The sequence below is a fragment of the Triturus cristatus genome, chromosome 4_2 (genome assembly GCF_964204655.1).
Source record: "Triturus cristatus chromosome 4_2, aTriCri1.1, whole genome shotgun sequence".
In the NCBI taxonomy this organism is placed as follows: domain Eukaryota; kingdom Metazoa; phylum Chordata; class Amphibia; order Caudata; family Salamandridae; genus Triturus; species Triturus cristatus.
Genome location: NC_140586.1, coordinates 555,785,753 through 555,808,723, shown reverse-complemented (window position 1 = coordinate 555,808,723; position 22,971 = coordinate 555,785,753). Strand labels below are relative to the sequence as shown.

At 45.7% G+C, this 22,971-nt stretch overlaps 1 protein-coding gene across 1 annotated transcript in view; it reads right to left on the bottom strand.

Annotated features, from left to right (window-relative positions):
• Positions 1 to 22,971, bottom strand: part of C4_2H1orf146 (chromosome 4_2 C1orf146 homolog) — a 351,173-nt gene that overhangs the window by 236,524 nt on the left and 91,678 nt on the right. The window lies entirely within an intron of this gene.

Below are 22,971 nucleotides of genomic sequence, written 5' to 3'. Positions count from 1 at the left end.
TACAGTGGGGTCTCTGGCATAACATTTTGTATTTTAATTTATTTTGTTGCTGGGGGTACCCATACCCTGCCCATGTGTATATTATTTTTTTAAAGAAATTCGGGACATGGGGATCAAGTTCCCATGTCCTAAAATATCATCCAGAACGGAGTGTTTTATATTTTTAATTCGCAATACCACAGGACCTAGCATCCAAATATCACTATATTTTGACCTTTAATTTCTCAAAAACAACTTAACAGACTCACATCAAATTACAAAAAGCATTCTTTCTGAGTAAAGAACTTGTTTTCTGACATATTTAGTGCAATTCTGTTCAGCCATTTTTTAGGTCTCGGCTCAAGACAGAGCACATGCGCTGTCTTGAACAGAGACCTCTTGTATGTGCTTACTGGGCTTCAGCGTGCCCATAGGCTGGCCATTTGTTGGCTCCCTTGTCGCTCCATTATTCATTCTCCCCATTTGACCATGGCATGCGTGCATCATGACTCTTCCTGTCTACCGTCCTCCCTGAGAGCAGCGACCAATTACTGCTAAACATACGTAGGGCCCATTATAAGGCATTTTTCTGAACTTTTTTAAAATTACTTTAAGAGAGTTTTTCACAAGCACTACTGTTTTTACTCGCACTGTTCTTTGTTTCCTGCTCGAGCGGTCTCATTATTTAATTTTGCCTCTACCAATCCTTCTGTGTTGCTCTCTCTCTCCCTGTTCTTTCACAGTCTGTTGCTGCATCCTCTCTCTGTCTCCCGCTAGTTTTGTTTTTGCAGTTTTTTTATAGCGCTAACAACCCGAAGGGGTTGGAGCGCTTTACATGAGCACCAGTTACATTACACAAGCATTCATTAATTTTTTTGGTAGGCCGGGGAGATTATAAGTTATTTGCCCAGAATCACAGGATGTTGAGCCGACGCAGAGATGCAAACCTGGTTCCCCAGCCCCAACGTGGGCAGCTCTGGGTGTTACGCCACATCCTCTCTCCCTCAGCTGGACAATGATCTGTACAGACCTAGTTTTCACAGAGGTAAAGTGCCTTTCCTTTCTGCTGTTACTCATGCTTCAATTGTTTTCCCATAGGGAAACTTTTTGTTCTCGAATAAAAAAACACACGCACACACATACAGGACACATATTAGTTTGAATCCGTTCTAAACAGGCAACTACAATCTTCATAGTTGAACAGCAGTTGGACGTTTCACATGGCATTGTGTTTTAGCATTTTCAATTTGAGCACTATATATCATCAACAAAATGTCAAGCTCCAGTCATTTACCTTTGATATGTGAAAACGGAACAACATACCAGACAAGGCAAGAGCATTGTTTTCTGTAAGATCCCATGAACAACACTGAAATAAATATTTCTAAACACTGACGGCACTCTCTTTCAGCCTCTTCCTTCGGCCTGAACTGCGCGGATCCTTTGCGCCTGTGGGCGTTCGCTTCATAGGTGCCCAGCAGCACCTAGGGAAGGACAGAGCTTGACGGAGAAACCCCCAGGATCACGTATTATCTGTGTACATATCGGTTCCACTACAATACCTATACGTGTTGGTTGATTATGTGATATTTGTTCTGTATATAAAAAAAGCGCATTGTCGGTAATTCTAGTAAGCAGGAGCCCTGTTGATGCAAACATTAGTTTTATGTCTGGTAATGCTAGACATATGGACTCAGCCTTTTTTTGGATGGAGGCGTTGTGAAAGCATATTTTACATTGACATCGAAAATCACAGCTTTATATACTTATAGCGCTGCATGACAAAAACTCCCTTTCTATCTTTTATCTAACTTTTATCTATCTATTTTTATCTACCTTTTATCTCTTTCTATCTTTAATCTATCTTTTATTTGTCTATTATCTATCCTTTAACTATCTATCTACCTATATTTTATATATCTAGCTATCTATCTGTTATCTATTGTCTATCTTATCTATAGAGCTATCCTTTATCTATCTTTTATCTATCTATCCATCTTTTACCTATTTTCCTTTTATCTACCTATTCATTTTTAAGTCACTTAACTTACTATTTCATATACTCCCAATTTTTGAGCCGCTTTTCTTTTTTGCACAATCCTATGCTATTGGAGTGCTTATTCCATCCTCCATCTTGCCATATTACTAACACCAGCTGATGGTATTGGAACGCTTTAAGTGTTCACCGGTTTCATTAGACAATGAAACATTCATTGTCTTTGGCAGGCGGAAGTGCAAGTGATTTGCCCAGAATCACACATTGTTCAGCCGACCCAGAGATTCAGACCTGGTTCTCCAGTTCCCCTGTCAGCAGCTGTGGCCGTTTAACCAGATTCTCACTTTATTTCAAAGCCCCTCAACTGTTTCTCACTATCACTTCCACATTTGTTCAGTAAGACCCCATCAACACCAAACAAGCATTGGCAAATCCAATAGATCTCGGCAATGCACAAGCTATTGGCCTTGTCAATGTGAATGTCTTTTAGCCATGCTGTCTAGCAGCACATCTGCTGTTCAGCATCGCTAAAATTAACTGAAAAAAGCACTATGAGACTGCCACTGCAGGCCCCATCATAGTTTTTTTGTGTTAGGAAGGCCAGGACAATAAACAACATGGGGGCGGGGGGCAAAGAGTCTCAGCATCATCTCAACATCCTGTGATTCTGCGCTTTCAGTAACTTTCAGCCATGTTAAACATGGGTCCAATAGATGTAACGCTATATTGCTTTTAAAAATCTGTCATACATGGCTGTTTTTTTCAACTCATTTTCAATCTTTATTACTTTTCACTCTTAGTTTCTATAAAGAAAACCTTGAAGGATCTACACAAATGACCCCTTGATGAATTTAGAATTTTGTCTACTTTTCACATTCTACATTATTGCTTTCACACCCATTTCTGCCACTAACTTGAAGGTTGAAAGCAATGCGGCTAGAGCGGTCGACCTCGAGGTCGGGGAACCGGGTTCGAGTCTCGGCAATAACGCTCAACATCCCGTGATTATGGGCAAATCACTTAATCTCCCCGTGCCTAACGAAAATGAATGTGTCCTTCTGTAACGAAACTGGTGCTCCTGTAAAGCGCTCTGATACCCGATGTCTCGGGTCTAGTTGGCGCTATATAAAACACTGTAAAAAAAAATGGCGTCACGAAAAATGAGGGGGCCCCCCTGCAAGGCACATGGAGGTACAAGGCATGTGATCCCTGACACGGGGACCTGCGCGCTTTGCGGTGGTGTTGGAGAAGACCGGAGCTACGCAAGCCCAGGGACGGGCCCGCCCACGAGGCCGCGGAAGATGGCGGACAGCGGTGGACATCGGATGCGGCTGCTGCCTCGCCATTGGCTATTGAAAGCCTTGCATGAGATCCTAACTCTGTGCCCTGCCCGCCCCTGCTGTTGTGGCCTTGGAATACCTGCTGCCGGACACATCGAGTGCTGTGGACTGAGTGTGGCAACGACGTCCGACCTCCCCCCTGGGCCCCCCCCGTTTTCCTGAGACTGCCTGATGTACATTGCTGGGTGGAGCTTCTAGTCCCGGGTGTAACGGGGTGGCCCCTGTGAGAGGTAATGGGGTCTGTGTTGCACTGATGGGCAGTATCTGTGGCCGAACGAGGCGATGAGCCTTCCCTGAGATCTCGGGACTGTGCACGACTGCCTGGGAACTATAAGCAAGAACTTTAGCGGGGTCCCTGGCGGGAGGCGGACGAGGCCAGTTGGCTGATTGAGGGGCACGATCTACTATTCATAGGCCAAAGACTGCAACACCACGTGAGTTCTGGCGGCACAGAGGTGAAACCACCCGAGATGTGAAGCTGCATAGGAGCTTTGTCATAGCATCTGATGTCGGGGGGCACCCGGACGTGGACTGGAGCGAGGGGCGCGCAGACCCTACCGCAGCCAACTAAGCCCAAGATGGCGAAGTAGGAGAATCCGGATCAGACGGCAAACAAGCTGGATGCGGTGCTCGCGGCTGGAAGCAACTATGAATCAGACCTGCACCTCACTGGAATCTAAAATCGATAAGGTAGATCTTGACCTTACCCATCTACATGCAGACCATCGGAAATTGACGGACCGCACTGCTGCTTTGGAATCAACACTTACTGATGTCAAACCGCAGGTGGTGCAAACTGATAAACTTGTACAAGACTTGCTGAAACGTGTGGAATTTCTGGAAGGCAGGGCTGAAGACTCCGAAGGCCGGGCGTGACATAATAATGTATGCGGGGTAGGTGTTCTGGAACGCTGGGAGGGGAGAGAGCCTGCCTCGCACGTGGAAACATGGCTCAGAGATCTGCTGCCAGAGGGATCCCTGTGAGAAGTTGGCCTGATATATGATGTCACTAATTCTAGTGTACACCTTGTATCAGTCCAAACAACCCTTATGGTGATTGGTTGTAAAGTCAACCTTATAGACCAGCTATCCTAGTGGTAGCATGGAAAAGAGCAGTCTTAGGCTAAACTCTGAATGGCATGTGAAGCCAGCTGTTATACCATATGTAATCCCTTGAATACCAAATGAAAGGACACCACAACAGATATATATATAAAATAAAGTGTATTTATTCTAGTCAAACCCTCAGCACTCTTTATGAGATTCGAGGTAAGTACAACACAGTCTTATTCAAGCATATATTAAGTCACACAGGTAAGTAATACAGTTAGGCCCTAGGGGCCACGCAAACCATATACTAAGTAAGTGGTATAAGGACCACTGTCACGGAAATAGGATAGGCCTAGGCAATCGCTGGGGCTACACTATACTACCCAAGGTTAGGAAGTGGGAGGCCCACGGGATTCAGGTGCAGAGTGGAAACACTCACGCGTAATGCGTATAATCGATAGAAATAGTACAGTTTAGAATTAATAAGATTTAGGACACTTCTGGAGTAGCTAGGAAGTCGAGACTTGAGAACTAGACACTAGGATAGTCAATACCCTGATGAGCACCGGAGTACCCAAGTTACCTAGCCCATGGGCTGCGGGTGCATAGGTGTGAACTTGCGTCGGGTTTCGTCGTCGACTCCTATGGATGCCTGAAGGAAAGATGCTGACAGGCAGTCAGTGAAGAGTGTCCGGTGGATCCCAAGGCCGGGATCAAGAAGGAAGGATACCTGCAAGCAGAAGGGACACAGTCTGGGTCACTAGCCAGTGACCACGTGGAACCAGGAAGGAACCAGGCGATGTCGGGAGATTGCAGGTGAAGAGGTGAAGCTTGTCGCAGCAGCCACGGGTACCAGGAGACGTTGAGGACAACCAGGACCAGGAGGCGAGCTGTCCCACGAAGGCTCGTGCTGTCGGCGGCGTCGAAGTCGAACTAGGACGCACCAAGCCTTGGCAAGCGGGACCCACGAAGAATGGAGGACTTGCTTCTGGTGCAGACCAGGAAGGTCTGGGGTGCTTCTCTTTTACAGAGGAGCAGGGGCCAGTCTGGAGGAGCCAAACCAGCAGTGGAAAATTGAAGGTGTGTCGTCGCAAAGGTTACTAGCCAACGGGCAAGCAACCGGACAGACGCGGCAAGCAGGAAAATGCAGAAGGGCCCCACGCAGGACTCGTGGAGTGTGGGGGGCTGATCTTCGGTGCAGATGGTGCTTGGGGTTGGGGCTTCTCAATCCCCGGTGCACAACCTCGAGGGTCCCTCAGAAGCTGCGCTGGAAGATACTCGCCACTTTTCGCAGGTAGCCGGTCCCACGTCTCTCGTCGCCTCCACGGATCTCAGCTCGGCTGTGGATGTGGATCAGGGTCGGAGAAGTCTGGAAGTCAAGGCTCTGGTCAGGCTCTGCAGTCGGTCCCTCGTAGAACTTTAGCAAAGCAAAGGGTAAGTCTCTTGATGGTGCCTGTTCGCACAGGGTGACCACTCCTTGGCCACAAGGGAGATTCTTCAGTCTTCTTCTTTCGTCGAATGTCGAAGGTCCAGAGTTTCTGTTCAAGTTGCAGGTTCAGGATAATCTAATTTAGCAGGGCCCAACTAGCTACTAATATACTGGGCTAGTGGGCTGGGCTACCTGCAAGGTCCCTCCTATGGGTGGGACCAGGAAGGGGAGTGGCTACACCCCCTTTCCTTTGTCCAGTTTCGCGCCAGAGCTGGGGCTGGAGTGCCCCAGCACCGGTTTGAACTGGACTATGCATGGAGCACCTTGTGTGCCCCAGGCATGTCTCATTCCTTTCAGCCCTCCCTGCCCCAATACACTAAAGTCTGTCTGGGGAGGTGCTAGCACCTCCCCAAGCAGGAAACCTATTGTCCAGGCCTCCCTGGCTGGGAGGGCTCCCAGCAGCAGGAGGTCAGACTCGTGTCTGTGGCAGCAGCATCCATTTTGTGATGCTGAGGCTTTGGTGAGAGTTAAACAGCAAAGTAGGATTTTAACATGTCTCTCCCATGTCTCTCCCTCTAGAAGGGAGGAATAATATCCTCATCCCCAGAAATGGTATGGGGGTATTATTCCAAAGTGTTAGACTCCTTACACGACATGTTTTGATAAAGCCAAACCATAGTTACCATAACCGTTTAAGATTATAAGGCACTTTAAGAGTATATGGTAGGCTATATCATAGAACAGCTATAAGGACATGGTTCCGAAAGCTGCAGACAGACTCAGCTCATGCTAGAGCACCATCCCACATGTTACTAAGCACTCTGCCTCCAGGATTGTTAAGGCCTGCCATAGGAGTGGCTGATAGGTACACATGTGTCTATATATAAGGGTAGATATAGGTATACTATATCTAAGCAAGGGGTGATTACACGACCTTGCCCCAGCTGAGTGATCAGCCAGTTGTGTCTGATTGGAAGGCCAGACCAGGGGTGGCATAATACATGCTGCAGCCCCTGGGAGGCCTAGGGTACACCTATGCCCTGGGTACCTAGGGTACACTGTACAGGGTCCAATAAGGTGATCCTTACCAATTGGGTATGTACCCAGGGTACATGGAGTCCATTTTAAAGAGAGAGCAGACAGCCTGAGACCCTGAATGTCAGGATCTCAGGCCAACTAAGTCGAAAAACCAGGTAGACACTAGGCAAAAAGTTGGGGGTAACCATAGTCAGATATCCACCTTCCTACAATCCCGCTCACCACAGTTTGTCATAGAACGCGCTCATAAGGTTCCGACGAGGCCCCCCCACCCCCCACAGCGGGATCAAACCCACGACCCCTGATCCTTAATTACCGAGATCGAGACTCTATATTGCAGGAAACCAGGAAGCTCCAAGGTATCCAAATTGACAATCACAAAATAATGTTTTTTCCGGTTTATACCATTCAGGTACAGCGGCAGAGACTCTCATTCATGGCAGTGAAGAGACGCCTCCGGCAAAATGGCTTGAACTACTCTCTGTTGTTCCCTGCCAGACTGCGGGTGGTCGCTAATGACAAGACACACTTTTTTGATACCCCGGAGGAACAGAGGAGTGGCTGGACACATTCGCAGATGAGAAGCCTCGGGATGCTGCTGCTGCGGCGGTGGCACTATCAAAGCGGAGAGACCCCTTTCGTCGCCGCCGGAAAGAGCGTAGATCTACAGGACGGAGAGCGCCGCCTTCACCACCAGTGGGGCCCCCGCGTCTGGATCCAGTCAGCAGGACCTGTCTAGTGACGATGAACAGATATATGGCCTGTCGGAATCGCAAGATTCCACTGAACACCCGGATGTCACCCCGCAGACGCGGACCTCCTAATGTGACCGCTGTAGGCTCATGCATTGGAATGAAACACAAACTGAGGTATTGGGGTGGCTGTATGGGGGGCATGCTAAAGGTAGCAATGTACACGTTTGTGAGGCGAGACGTTGGTGCATTCATCGGTCCATTTACAGAACCAACTGGCAGAGTGTTATGTAGGGGGGCAAGGGGCTCTGAAACGTGTACAGTTGAAGTTGTGGGTTTAAACGTACGCATTTCAATCGGAACGAATCCCTGCCCTGCTATGGACTGCCTGCCCCGTTTGTATAGTAAGACTGCCTGCTTCTGGGGAGCGTCTGGGGCATCAGGCGTACGTACTGTAGGTAACAGAGAAGAACACCACGCAGCGCACCCCCCTGGATTATATGGACTGTCATCTCCAATTGGAAGTTTGGATGATTGCTGTTTGCACTTTCGCCCTTTTGGTATTAACTATGTTATATTTTTGTATTATCGTTTTTTTTATGCGATGTCTGAAATAATGAGTGGAACCGTACAATGTCTCATACTGCAAATCAGCGGGCCAGATAGAGTATGCCAAACCAAGTCATATTTTATGCGTGTGTTAGAGTGGCTGCTACAGGCAAAAGTTAATTGGCAGTGTCACAGGGCCCATGTCTTCCTTTAAGATAGGTACATGGGATGTGAGGGGTATGCATGCACCATCGCGCAGATATCAGATCTATTCATACCTTAAACGGCATCATATACAAATAGCGCAGTTGCAGGAGACCCACATGGCCAAGGTAGAGACGCCACGATTACACCGCCGCTGGGGAGGTCAACTGTTTGCCACGGGGTTTTCTGCTTTTGCGCGAGGTTCACTAATTTGGGTAAGGTCGGGAGTTCCATTTCAAGTTGCGCAGTCACTGATAGACCCGGAGGGGAGATATGTAATACTTAAGGGTACGCTGGATGGCCGAGACGTAATACTCGCATCACTATACGCCCCAAATACAGAACAGGCTGCATTCTTTGATAAGATAACACATCTCCTGGTGCCGTGGCATGATACTCCAATGTTACTGGGGGGAGACTACAATAGTGTACTCGACGTCTCACTAGATAGCTCATTTCCGCCCCTTTCAGGCACAAGCATATATCATGCAATGAAAGCGCTAAACAATTGGGCAACACAGTGGCGTCTGAAGGACGCCTGGAGACACCGCCACCCTCAGGACAGGATATACTCCTATTACTCAGGGGCACATGACTTGCATGTGCGGTTGGATCGCTACATGCTCTCGGACGCATTGCTCCCCAACGTATCAGCAGTTTATTATCTGGGCAGGACACATTCCGACCATAACCCACATATATTAGAAATGTTATGGGACCATCCTCACCCGCCAGTTCCGACCTGGCGACTACAACCAGACTTGCTATTAGACGCACCTTTTCGAAACTTACTAGCGGCCAACATCACGCGATATTTTGAGGACAACACTGGCACGGCCACGACACCTCAGGTAGAGTGGGATGCATTCAAAGTTGTTATAAGGGGGGATTGCCTTGGGGCACAGGCGGGTATGCGGAGACAACTGGAGGCAGATCTGACACGCCTAGAAACTGCATTGCTCCAGGAAGAGGGCGCAGCGTTGGAAGGCAATGCTGTGCCCTTAGCGAATCTTAGAGAGGAGCACTCGGGCTTGCTCGAGCGACTCCGCAATTTAAATTATGCGCACACACATCATATGGGAGATAAACCTGGCAGGCTGTTGGTGTGGCTGATATGACAAGATGTGGTCGCAGCGCCCGTGACAACAATACAGACGGGGCAGGGAGTTGAGGCACACACCCAGAGTGACATACACCGCACTTTTGTGGAGCACTACACCACGGTATACAGATCTTACTCGGTAGCTACGGATACCGACATACAAGATTTTTTATCCGCCACAACACTGCCGCAGTTAACAGACCATCAACGGGAGGAACTGGGCGCCCCTCTGCTATCGGAGGAAATCAGAGATAGCATTTATTCGCTTTCAAATGGCAAGACGCCAGGCCCTGACGGGCTGCCGGCTGAATTTTATAAGGCATACTCGTATGTGCTGATACCAGAATTGCTGTGAGTTTATGAGGCGGCTCAGGAACGCGCAACTCTCACACCCACGCAGAATGAGGCCACATTGGTTTCACTATTGAAACCTGGCAGAAACCCTGAGAATTTGGGCTCTTATCGTCCGCTAGCTCTGTTAAACACAGACTACAAAATCCTTGCCTCTACCCTTGCCAGCCGTATAGCTCCGTTTGTGCTGACTCTGGTGCACGCAGATCAGAATGGCTTTGTCCCCAACAGAAGACTTCCTTAAATATCCGCAGGCTGTTTAAACTACAGAGATACGCAGTAGAGACCTGGCCTAGATATGGCTGCCTGATATTGGACCTGGAAAATGCCTTTGACTCGCTGGAATGGCCATATTTAGCGGCAGTTCTGCGCAAGTACGAGCTAGGTACGATTGGTGCAATTGCTGTATCAACGCCCAACAGTGAGGGTCTGCACGGGCAAGCTCCTGTCGGACGAAATAAGAGTGAGGCGGGGTACCAGGCAGGGGTGCCCCTTGTCACCGCTGCTCTTCTCTCTGGCCATGGAGCCTTTAGCAGCTCTGCTCCGGGAAGGTGGCGCGGATTGGGGCATCCCTTAAGGCGACGGATTGCATGCAGTGTCGCTATATGCAGATGATTTGTTATTATACGTAAGAGACTTGCATGCTGTGCCACCGGCAATTTCAACATTGTTCCACAGGTTTGAAGCGGTGTCGGGCCTCAGGGTAAACTGGGCCAAGTCTGGTGCCTATTCTTTCTGTAAGAATGCGACCGAGGCACATATAGTACTTAACGAGACTACGCTAAACTGGTATCCGACTATGTTCAGATACCTCGGAATATATATATACAGGTCCCCAGGAGATATATTGGAGGGTAATCTGGTTCGAGCCATTTCGTCCATAAAAGGCACAGATGCAATTCTGGAAAACGCTGCCGCTGAATGTGATGAGCCACGTCACCTTAACTAAAATGATAGTTCTACCCCTACTCTTGTATTATTTCGCGAACCTTCCGGTATACGTCCCAGTGCGACTGTTTAGAGACCTGGAGGGGCTGATCCGAGGTTTGATCTGGAATGCGGGGCGCCACCGCATTGCATTACAGAAACGATACGCACCCTCGGAAAGCGGCGGACTGGCAGTACCAAACCTGGAGCTCTACTACATAGCTGCGCAACTACAGTGGGTCACAAAGAGGCTGAGCGGGTAAAACCTGGCGGACACGGCGACGGAGACAACAGTCTGGACACAGACTCAGATATGCGGATTGTTTCACCCACTAGTAAAAATTCCCCGGCCAACGCAGATACATATCGAACTGGCACATTGATGCTATAGGAGAAGCCTCCACCTCACGAAAGATGCGCTCCCCTATGCGCCGACACTACCACTTATAGGGACACCTAGGGGAAGAGATTCTATAACTGACACAAAATTGATGCCTTGGGCTGAGGCGGGAGTGGAGACACTTGGAGATCTATACGTAGATGGCACCTTGTTGTCTTTTGAGGCACTAACGGCAGACACTGGTTTACCACGGGGCCAATTCCTCACATATGCAACCATTACACGGACGTTCACTCTAGCATGGGGGGACATAACAAACGAACCGCTGGCGCATCAATTATTGCAGTATCTACATGTCATGGGGGAGGGGTCGCATGTAATACACTGCCCACCTAAGTCATATGCTGCAACGGCTACAGCGGCTCCGCGCTATTGGACTGAAGATAGAGGCCATCCTTGGACAGATAAAGACTGGGACCGGGTTTTAGCCAGCGCCACTCATGTACCGCGTAACTCAAGATTCAAACTAATACAAACATATATATTACACAGGGCATATCTTTCACCGGATAAAATTAACAAATATTTTAATATCAATACCTCTGAATGCCCAAGATGCCGCCTCATAGGTGCTAACCTGCTACATATGCTGTGGGCTTGCCCTAGGCTCCACACTTACTGGTGTGAGATAGCGGAAACGTGAACTACCTGCACTAACATGGATGTGCCTGCAAATTGGGAAGTCTGTATCCTGGGGTTCTATAAAAGAAACAAGGTAAACAAAGCGAGCTTCCGATTTCGAGACTTAGGTCTCATAACGGCGAAACGCCTCATTACCAAAAGATGGAAGCACAAGGATCCGCCAGAGGTATCACACTGGAAAAAGTCCCTGGAGGTGTGGGCACAAGCAGAAAGCACCACCCTACACAGGGAAGAAACAGCAGGGTTGAGCAAACATTCCATTGCGCAGACCTGGGACGATATGCTCAGAACGCTCATGCGATGTGATGCCCCACTGCAGCCACCACCTGCAGAGCAAGTGGGGGCCTAGCGCCTGAGCTATCACCAGAGAGTAGACTATGTGCTGCACCTGTCTACTATCCCAACCATAGTGGTTGGATTGGACAAGTCCCCGCATTCCATTCCCTTAAGATGTTGAACGGAAGCAGAAGCACCCTGGTGACCACATGCCCGTATGAGTAATGGAAGTAGCAGCCCATGCTCAATAATGATGCACTATTCTAGACATGGCAACATCAAATAAGACATACTAGGTACTGGACATATGTTCTCCCCGCACATAGACATCTTTTGTTTGCTTAGGTTTATTATTGGTTAACAGACGAATTTGGTTGAAATGTTAAAAAAAAAAAAAAAGAGAGAAAGGAGATATCTAATGCATAGATGAGACATTCATTCATACATATGGATCTGTATACTTTAGGCACGTTCTAGGGTAAAATTCAAGAGTTGAGCTCCACAGTGAATAACATTTTCCCATAAGTGTTGCTTACCCTTTTTATTTATATTGTTATTTCTTGCTTTTGTCGCACTATGGATTGTTGTTGGGAGTAGGCATGCTGAACACATTAATCCTAGCGATAGATTGGAGATGACAGAATGTTTGGGCCGTTAGTGCTCAAGACAATAAGCAACTGGATTGGCATCCACACACTGTAGAAACTGATGACATCAAGATCATGAGAAGGACATACGCTGCTTTTACTGCACAGTGTCATAGAACAAAAGTTGTAATATTGTAAGTGATGCCTATTGATGTTTGCGTTTGACAATAAATGTATCGGCAGAGAATGAAAATACACTAATAAAGATATTCAAACAAAAAATGGAGGTACAAGGCACTCTGGATTTAATCCGGAGCTTTCAGGCCTGAGTACTGTTCTGAGAGGGCCCCCTGCAGCTCAGGCCCCCCTGGCACCGCAGGGGCCTGTGTTACGCGCAGGTTGAAAGCACAAAAAGTAGCAAAAATAGGATATGTCCCAGTAAAATGCCAAATCTGTGTAGAAAATTTTGGTTTTCTGACAAAATTCTGCCTGTCCCTGAAAGCTGGGAAGATTGTGATTTCAGCACCACAAACCCTTTGTGGATACCATTTGCAGGAAAAAAACGGATGCTTTCTTCTGCAGCAGTTTTTCCCTATTTAAAAAAAAAGAAATTAACTATCACCTAAGCGTGAACTACCCCAAATAGCCCAAAAAAAGGCTTAGCACAGGGGGCGAATGCAGGGGGCCTAGCAGCGAAAGGGTTAAAAGTTATTAGCAAAACAAAAATGTCTCTTTCTATACAAACTCTGACTTAACTAGACCACTGTTGAATATATTTAAGATCTCCATAAAAATATATATGTAACTCGATACCCCTCTTTTAATGTTACAAAATACATATTCATTAACCTTTTTATTTAAAATATATTATTACCCCTATACCCACTCCTCAACACTAAATACCTCTTACTGTCCCTATATACAACCTACCCTTGAACCATAAAACCTAAAAGCCCCTTAATAATCCTAAACACTACCCACCCCTGAACTTTAAACACCCCTTACAACCCCTACATACTGCCCACCTCTTAAATCTAAAACAAATCCTTAGTACTACATACACTACACACCTCTGAACCCTAAACACCCCTTTTGGCACCTGCACACTACATACCTTGAACCCTAAAAACCCTTAATACCACTTAACACTACCCATCCCAGAAATCTAAAAATACAATACAACCCCATATTTAGGAATCATAGCATTATATTCAAATATACTGAAACATGCATGTGAGAAAAATAAATAAATATATACAAGTATATAAACACACATATGTATATATCCATATACAGATATAAAGGCGACATATTAAGAGTATTTGGCGTCTCATATGCAATATATGTGGTTTCTCGCTTAGGTTGGCAACATATAGATTTTTTGGTTTTGATGCTTAGACTTCACCCACACAACATATATCCATGTGACTATGTATATTTTGTATGTGCATTGCGCAGCATTTTATTAATTATCATAGCACTTGTGAAATGCAGAGGGTTTGAAGTGAGGCACGTAGTATGTTGTCTATGTTTACTAATGCCTTAAGTGGGAGTGACTATTTAATGTGAAAATGAACTGGCGCCAAATAGATTCACAAAGACTTCATTGAAGCCGAAAAGCGTCTCTTTGGTCTGGGGGTCAAGGGTGACCTGATGCAATAAAAGAAGCCGTATACCGTCAACCTGAAGTCCGTGCCTTCTTCATTTGGAATTTCCTGTTGAAGTTGGTTGTTCAGTATATATATATATATATATATATATATATATATATATATATATATATATATATATATATATCTTACCTACTGGCAGTCGCCAGTAGGTAGTTATAGTTAGGACCTATTTTCCATAGGAAATCCGCAACATTCTATTTGGAATAACGTTGGCGTCGATTGATGAATCTTTGCGAAATTTTCCAAACTTTTGGCTAGCTCTGGTCCGCTCCTATCCTGAAACTTTCACGGTGATTCGTCAAGCGGGGGCCGAGAAAAAAGGGGGGTCCCAAAACGCGTTTTCCCCATGCATTTTCCCATAGGACCTGTTGACGCAGCTACAGCCCAAAGTGCTGAACGGAATTACACCAAATTTGGCAAAGAGGTAGTCCTCAGTTCAGACTCGTGCCTTTTGCTTAAATGGTGTAAATCCGTTCAGTAGTTCCTGAGAAAATCAAAAGTAAAATCACATATATATCTGGGCGGAGCCTAACCACACATCTCATCGTGAGATCTCATTGGCTGTCAGCACTTCATCCAAGAAGTGTTGGCAGCCATCTTGGGACCAATATACATGATAGCACCTCATTAAAAAGCATTGCAGTTAATAGAAGGTTTTAAGACTTTAGTTACATTATAAATCATTTGTTGATGGTACCATACTCATTTTAGGAATTGTGGTATGTTCTAAGGTGATTTTACCATGTAAAAAAGCCTTCTGCTGTGATATCATGAATCATGTTTCAGAGAAAACTATTTTCTCGTGCTTTTCCCACAGAGGTTTGTAAGGTGATCTATAAGCTAAACTGAGAGCATATTTTCTGTAAATTCACATTATCTTTCTCAGTCATGTGAGAATGAAGTCTGACATACTCAGTAAAACATGTACATCAAACAAGGGCAGAGACTGTCAGTTGATTCCTTTGTGCTCTACTGCAGCTTCCCAGAGTGTTCTAAAGAACAACTAGAGAGCTAACAGTCATACTTATGACAAACGTATGGCACACCTGAAGCCCTCTTGGTTGGAATAAAGTGGTAACTCTTAAAACATTTAATTTAAAAAGGAACAAAATGAGGGGGTTCATTTTGCCATAGAAAGAAAAACATTTAGGGCACATTTTGAGTGACTTCTCAAATCCTCTTCTATTTCATTAAAAAATTCTGACATGCAGACTGAAACATGCACTTTCAATACCAGCAGCACACTTCCCTGGTGAGCAGTAGCTTTACTACAGTGATCTAATAAGCAACTAGAGTGCTAACATTCTAAATTTATGGCAAATGTGTGACACATCTGAATGCCTTCTTGATGGAATCAAAGTAAAAAACTGAAAGCATTTCCTACTGAGGAGATTGTAGTAAATGAGGAAATTAGGAAACATCATAACAAATAAGTCTCCCAAAATGGCCACCAGAGACAAAAGAGCCCAAATGTAGCCCAAATATCACCCAGATGTAGCCCACATGTAGCCCAATGACAGAAATGTGCAAAACACTTATTTTGTGTGTATTTGCAGTTTTATATAGTGCAGACTTGTCAGGTATTCGAGTGCTTTACATGAGCATTGGTTACATCACACAAGATCAAATTCATTTTGGTTGTAGACATGGGGAGATTAAGTGATTTGACCAGAATCACAGAATGTTGAGCTGAAGCAGAAACTCCAACCTGGTTCCCCAGTTGCAAAGTCTGCAGCTCTGGAAGTAACACCACATCCTTCCCCTAGGTGCAACATTTAATCAAGTGGTCAACTGGATAAAAAAACAAAGATTACAAATAATTTAAAAGTTCTTTGTCGCTATTTGAAAACTCAGAAAATATGTCCTCATTTTAGTTTTTTAGAGCACTAACCATAATTTTGATGCAAATAAGACCCTCTCATATATGTAATTTCTAAAGGCAATACTCTAGGTATTACAGTTTTGATTACATCAAGATGACGTCAGGCGTTCCACACTTTTGTAATAAATATAGAATGTTAGCAATCTAGTTCATTGGGATACTGTTGAGAGGCAGAGGCCAGGGGCACGGACTCTGAAAATTGAAGGCAGGTAGGAGAGTGCAGATGCAACAATTTGACCACACTGGGCAGGCAGGAAGGGCAGTGGCAGCACAACAGACTATGGAGGGCAGTGGAGAGGGGGGCAGGGGCAACAAACCAACAATACAGGACTGGCAAGAGAGGCTGTGGCAATATAATAGACCATTGTGGGCAGAAGGAAGAGGCAGTGGTAGTACAACCATACATGCCAACAGGCCCATTTCAGCCAGGAAACGTCCAATGTTTTTAAGCTCAAATGGGCTTTATTTGATCTGTCTCCTATCTACAATCTCCTCTTTTTCAATGTAACTCAAAGGGGAAAATCAATAGCCCAGTTTTTTTTTCCAAAATCTCCCTCTTACCAAGTTCAAAATGTTCGCAAGTATGGTACATTGGATCATGGTAGGCAGATGGAATTGGGGTAGGGACATGGACTCGGATAACAGAGGACAGGAGGGACATGGAGAGGTGCACCAAACTGACCCTACAGGGCAGGCATCAGGGTTTGCAGCAGCACAATACACCACACAGCGCATGCGGGACGGGAGTGCAGCACAACAATCCATAGAAAGCAATAGGGAGGGGACAGGACCATGCACATGGACAACAGAGAACAGAGGGGAAAGAGGCAATGGTAGCTAGCTGGCCATAATGGACAGACAGGAGAGAAAGCTGCAGCATAACAGACCATAAACGGCAGGAGGGACGGATCAGGGGCATTACAATGGAACAGACAAGCCAGGAGGGAGGGAATAGGGGTCTGCACATGGAAACAGAGGGCTGGGGGCAAGGGGGCAGGGCAGGAGCAGCAAGATGACCATGGAGGTCAGGCAGGATGGGCACTAGAAACAAGACACACCATGGAGAGCAACAATGAGACTATGATGGCATACACACAGACCATGGAGGGAAGGTGGGAGGGGGTCAGGGGCAGCTAGCTGACCACACAGGGAAGGTGGGAGGGGCCATGGCAGCACAGAAGACCATGCATGGCAAGCGGGAGGGTTAGTGGCAGCACAATGGCTATGATGGGCAAGAAGGAGGGTGCAGGGGCATGCACAAAGGACCATGGAGGATAGAAGGGAGGGTCAGGACCTGGGCACAGACAAGAGAGTTCAGGGGAAGGGGCCTCACAACAGACCGCGCAGGGCAGGCAGGAGGAGCAGTTGCAGAACAACAGACCAGGGAGGGCGGAAGGGTGTGGCAGTAAAATGGACCATGGAGGACAGGAGGAAGGGGATAGGTGCACGGCATGTGGACAGGCAGGGTGGAGGTGGCAGGGACAGGTTACAGTCATCTGACAATGCTAGGCAAGTGGGAGGGGAGTGGCAGCTCATCAGAACACTCAGAGTAGATAGGAATGGCAGGTCCATGGAACATGGTGGGCAAAAAGGATGGAGCAGGGGCATGCACAAAGACATTGGAGGGCAGGGGGAAGGAGAATAGGGGCAGCAAGCTAAGCACAGAGGCTAAGCAGGAGGTCAATGATGGGCCATAGAATTGGCAATGGAGGGCAGGAGGAGTGGACTGGTACATCATGCTAAATGGAGGGCAGTGGCAGCACATCAGACCATGCATGGCAGGAGGGAGGAGGCTAGTCCATGGATTCAGACAACAGAGGATAGGGAGGAGGTGGATGGGGCAGCAAGCTAACTATTCAGAGAAGGTGGGTATTAGGAACTTTATTGTTTTTTAAATGTGTGTCTGTGCGAACTACTTAAAATATGAACAAGTATGCAGCATAATCTCACTTTTATTCAGGAAGAAGAGGACGCTTGTGACTGTGACTCCAGGCTCACTTGGCAGAAACACCCCCTGACCCTCCACCCCCCATCGCAAAATGTAATGCCCGTGAAAAGGGTAGGTGGACGCAGTGTTATATAGGTCCCTGGTTCAAAACACTACTAAACTGGAGCTGAGCGAACAGAACAGTGGAGAAAAAGCACCAGACAAAGTTAATAGATAGAAAAATATATATTTCTTGTTTATTTTATTTTTTCTGAACAACACTTCTTTCAATTACTTTTTTGTTGGTTTTGGCATGTAAAACACATTAAATAATAAAGAAAACGAAAATCTATTGCACAATAGTGGTATAAAAATTATTCAATGTCCCACACATAACTCAACTCATGCATACATACATTCATTCCATCATCATTCCACTAACAAATTGCGGTCAAGTTGGCAAAACTTCCAGATGTGATCATATAGGTGATTAGCTCATGTATCATCCAGTTGGAAAAAAGCGATACTATGAGGTAAGAAGTGCCGAAAATTCTGGTGCTTTTTCTCCACTGTTCTGTTCGCTCAGCTCCAGTTTAGTAGTGTTTTGAACTAGGGACCTATGTCTTAGGCCCTTTTACATATCTATTGGGTGGGTGCTTCTCTTGATTTATATTGATTACCCCACTTCTACCCGCCCTATATCTCTTTTTAGGGGTCCCCCCTCTTAATTCGCAGTGTTATATAGAACATAGTCCTGAGAGCACGATTGTAAAATGAAAACTAGATATAGTATATGGTATAAACTATGCACCAAAAAGTGTGATATAAGATGAACCAGGGCGTGAAATATAATATGCAATACATTGTGCGCAATGACAGATTCACTGGAGAGCGCGAGATAGCACAGGCTCTAGCGTGTGCTATGTGATATGCTAATTGGAGTGTAATGTGCACAGGGCAGTGTTGTGTAAGCTAACTAGTCTCTAAAGTTGTAATATGAAATATGTGCTGGGGAGTGTAACGTTGCATATGCACTGTGACAAAGATATGGATCCCAGATTGTTATATGTATGGCATAGCGCTGTGCGTTATAACATAGGCATCGAGGAAGGCACGATAGATAGGGCAATATAACCCGTGCGAAGGCAAGTGTGGCATGACATATTCACGGGGTGATGTTACAGTGCACATGGGCTAGAGAGTGTCATAGCATACACACTAGCTGGTGGAATACAACACAGAGGTGTGAGGCACTCGGCGGGCACTGGTGGGTGTAACACAGCATTGGGCTCAGCCAGGAGCACGCTGTGACTCTCAAGTGAGGTTCGTCTCCTTTCCAGACAGTAAAATAAAAAGTATTACACATCCGGCAGTGGATGTGTGTTTTATTAACCGTGAGGGGGGTTTCTTGCTTAGTTTGGTCGAATTTTTGTCGAATCCCCTTTGAATGGCTTGGTGTGCGTGTATATTAAATGTGCCCGTCAATAGCTACCCATGTTTGTATAAATAAACAACAAGGGTGTCTACTTGGAGAGCACCCACCGGCGGGAGCGCCGGGATTAGGCATGGTAGGGCGTCAGACACGTCAGAGCTTCACTAGCGGTGTAAATACATTCTATGTGGATTCATTCTATGCATAGTCGCCTTTTAATGAATATCACGCAAATCGTCATGGTGATAGGTACATACGGTTTGTCCAGCATGTCCTAGGTGTTTCTATAAATATATATTTTTTTTAGATAATAAAAAACAAAGACCGGCCCCGGGGGATGGGGTCCCCGGGGCCATAAGTGGCCTGAGGAGGGGGGCAACGCAGACCCTCCTAAAGAATTAAAAAAAAAAAAAAAAAGGCCATAACCCGGGGGTTGGCGTCCCCGGGGCCGATTAAGGCCTTGGGAGGGCCAAATTAATTTTTTTCAACCAAACAAGTTAGGGTGCAGGCCCTGGGGGATGGGGTCCCCAGGTCCAGTAAATTAGAAAAAGAAGGGGGGCCACACAGCCCTCCTTCTTAAAAAAATAAAATAAATAAAAGACCGGCATCGCGCCGGAGGCCACGCCCCCTTCTTGCAGCACTCTGCAAACGCACCCCCTGGCCAGTTGTAAGTTGGGGAATTAATACCCCTTCAATACTGAGGGTCCCTGAGGGCCAACTAGCCCAACAGGTATCTCCAGTATGCGCCAGGGAGCTGGGTTGCAGACAGGTGTTTTGAGGTCACGCCCCTTTTTACACCTCTATGCAACGCAGCTCTGTGGCGCTTACTGGAGGTACCTAGTGGGCTATTTTGCCCCTAGGGAACCTCAGGATTGAAGGGGACTTAATCTCCCAATTTAAAAAACGGCCACATGGCGTGTTTACACAGTGGGGAAGGGAGGGGACGGGGCCTGAGGTGACGTGTGCAAACACGCCCTATGGCGCGTTTTAAGTTGGGGAAATAATTCCCCTTCAATCCTGAGGGCCCCTGGGGGCTAACTAGCCCACCAGGTGCTTCCAGTAAGCGCCACTGAGCTGCGTTGTAGAGAGGTGGTCCAGGCCGTGCCCCTTTTTACACCTCTCTGCAACGCAGCTCTGTGGCGCTTACTGGAGATACCTAGTGGTCTAGTTGGACCCTAGGGACCCTCAGGATTCAAGGGGACTTAATCTCCCAACTTAAAACGGCCACAGGGCGTGTTTACACAGTGGGGAAGGGAGGGGACGGGGCCTGAGGTGACGTGTGCAAACACGCCCTGTGGCGCGTTTTAAGAGGTAGTTTTAATCCCCTGCCCTATTATATACTAGGGGCTTACAGAGGAGGTCATGCTGATCACAAGGGGACCCCAACGCATAGTGTTCCCTAGTGTATGTAGGTGTTTTCACTGTATTCTGAGTGTCTTTTAACATAGCACTGGCTCTAGGACTGGTTAGTCAGACTCAGTTACCACCAGTATCCATCTGAAAAAGTTGAGGGTACAGGATGATTTTGCAACAAGGCTTCTTTCTGCTCTTCTGTTTGTTCTTTCTGCACGTTATCCTTCTTCCTGCACTTTTCTTCGTCTTTGAGGACTTCTGTTGCTTCTTTCTGCATTTTTTTTTCTTTCTGTGCGTTTTTCTTTTCTTCACATGTCCTATCTCTGTAGGCATAGTTAGAAATTAGCATTTAAAAAACCTTTGAAATTCACTGAAAAACCCATAGGTTTCAGGCACGTTATAGTTAGGAATTAGCATTTAAAAAACCTTTGAAATTCACTGAAAAAAACATAGGTTTCAGGGGCGTTATAGTTAGCTGGACTTTTCATTCGTACAAAACCATTGAAATTCCCCCGTTATAGTTAGCTCAGCTAACTATAACTCGCGCGCCCGCAATGCACTGCTGATGACGTCACATATTACATCACTCATGACATGGCCAGTGACATCACTCATGACATCACTGATGACCTCTCAAATGACATCACTGATGACATCATCCTTGTGAAAGAGTGGCAGACCTCCTCTCCCCCTAATATAACCTTTGATACACACATTCAAAAATAGAAACTAACATTTTCAAAACAATGGACATACCAATATCAGTTACAACAACCTATTCAGTAATTCTAAGATCCACATACACATCCACCAACAGTCCTATACAGTCACTCATACATGTACTCACTCATCATATGTACTCATACACCTATACATCCTGTTACACAACGCCACTCATCCATAGTTACTCACACACATAGTCACTCATGCTAATAAAGAATCAAACATCCATTTACTTGCATATACAGTTATACACACACCACCACACTTACTTCTACAGAACCTTACACATACTTAGTCTTTTAAACAATCACTTATAGAAACACATACTTATTCATACAGGAACTCTTTCAATCTCTCACTCTCACATATACTCACTTATATACACCAATAGTCACATATACTAGTTTAAAACATATGTAGTTACTCATAAAGACACTATTGAGACAGTCATTCACTCACTAACACACCCATGCACACACTCGTCCACCCATACAGTCCTGCACACATGCTGTCTTCAACACATACAAACAGTGAGTCACTCATTCATGCACCTATGCACTACGTAATACCCCCCACCGAACCATACAGACACTCAGACACTCATATGGATACTCAAAAAACCAACTAATAACCTATATAGACACTCATGTAGCTACTCACCAACCCATGCAGTCACTTATACACAAAGTGAGAGACTGATACAGATATTTACATATTTAAACATTACTCACTAAGCCATGTATTCACTAAGATACACTTAATCAGTCAGTTATACAATCAATTTTTCAAAATCAAATCATCCATTTAGACACTTATATACCCATTTATTCTTCCATCGACCTTGAGATATACATATGTAATTTTCAGAAAAACACACATTCACTGGATGATGTAATCAGTGATGTCATCAGTGATGCCATTTGAGATGTCATCACTGATGTCATGAGTGATGTCACTGACCATGTCATGAGTGATGTAATATGATGTCATCAGCAGTGCATTGCGGGCGCACGAGTTATAGTTAGCTGAACTAACTATAACGGGGGAATTTCAATGGTTTTGTACGAGTGAAAAGTCCAGCTAACTACCTACTAACTAACGCCCCTGAAACCTATGGTTTTTTCAATGAATATATATATATATATATATATATATATATATATATATATATATATATATACATACACACACACACACACACACACACACCTACTGACCTAGTTTCTATAGGTAAAGCATTTTTTGACTTGGCTACAAATTTGGGGTTGTTTGACCAATCTTAATGAAATTTTCCCAAAAAGGTGTTAAGGTAGGTTCTACTGGTCATGGAAGGTTTTGGGGTGATCTGTGCAGTGGGAAGCGAGAAATTGTGGCACGAAATAAGGGTGCATTTGTAATCTTAATTACCAAAGGAACCTT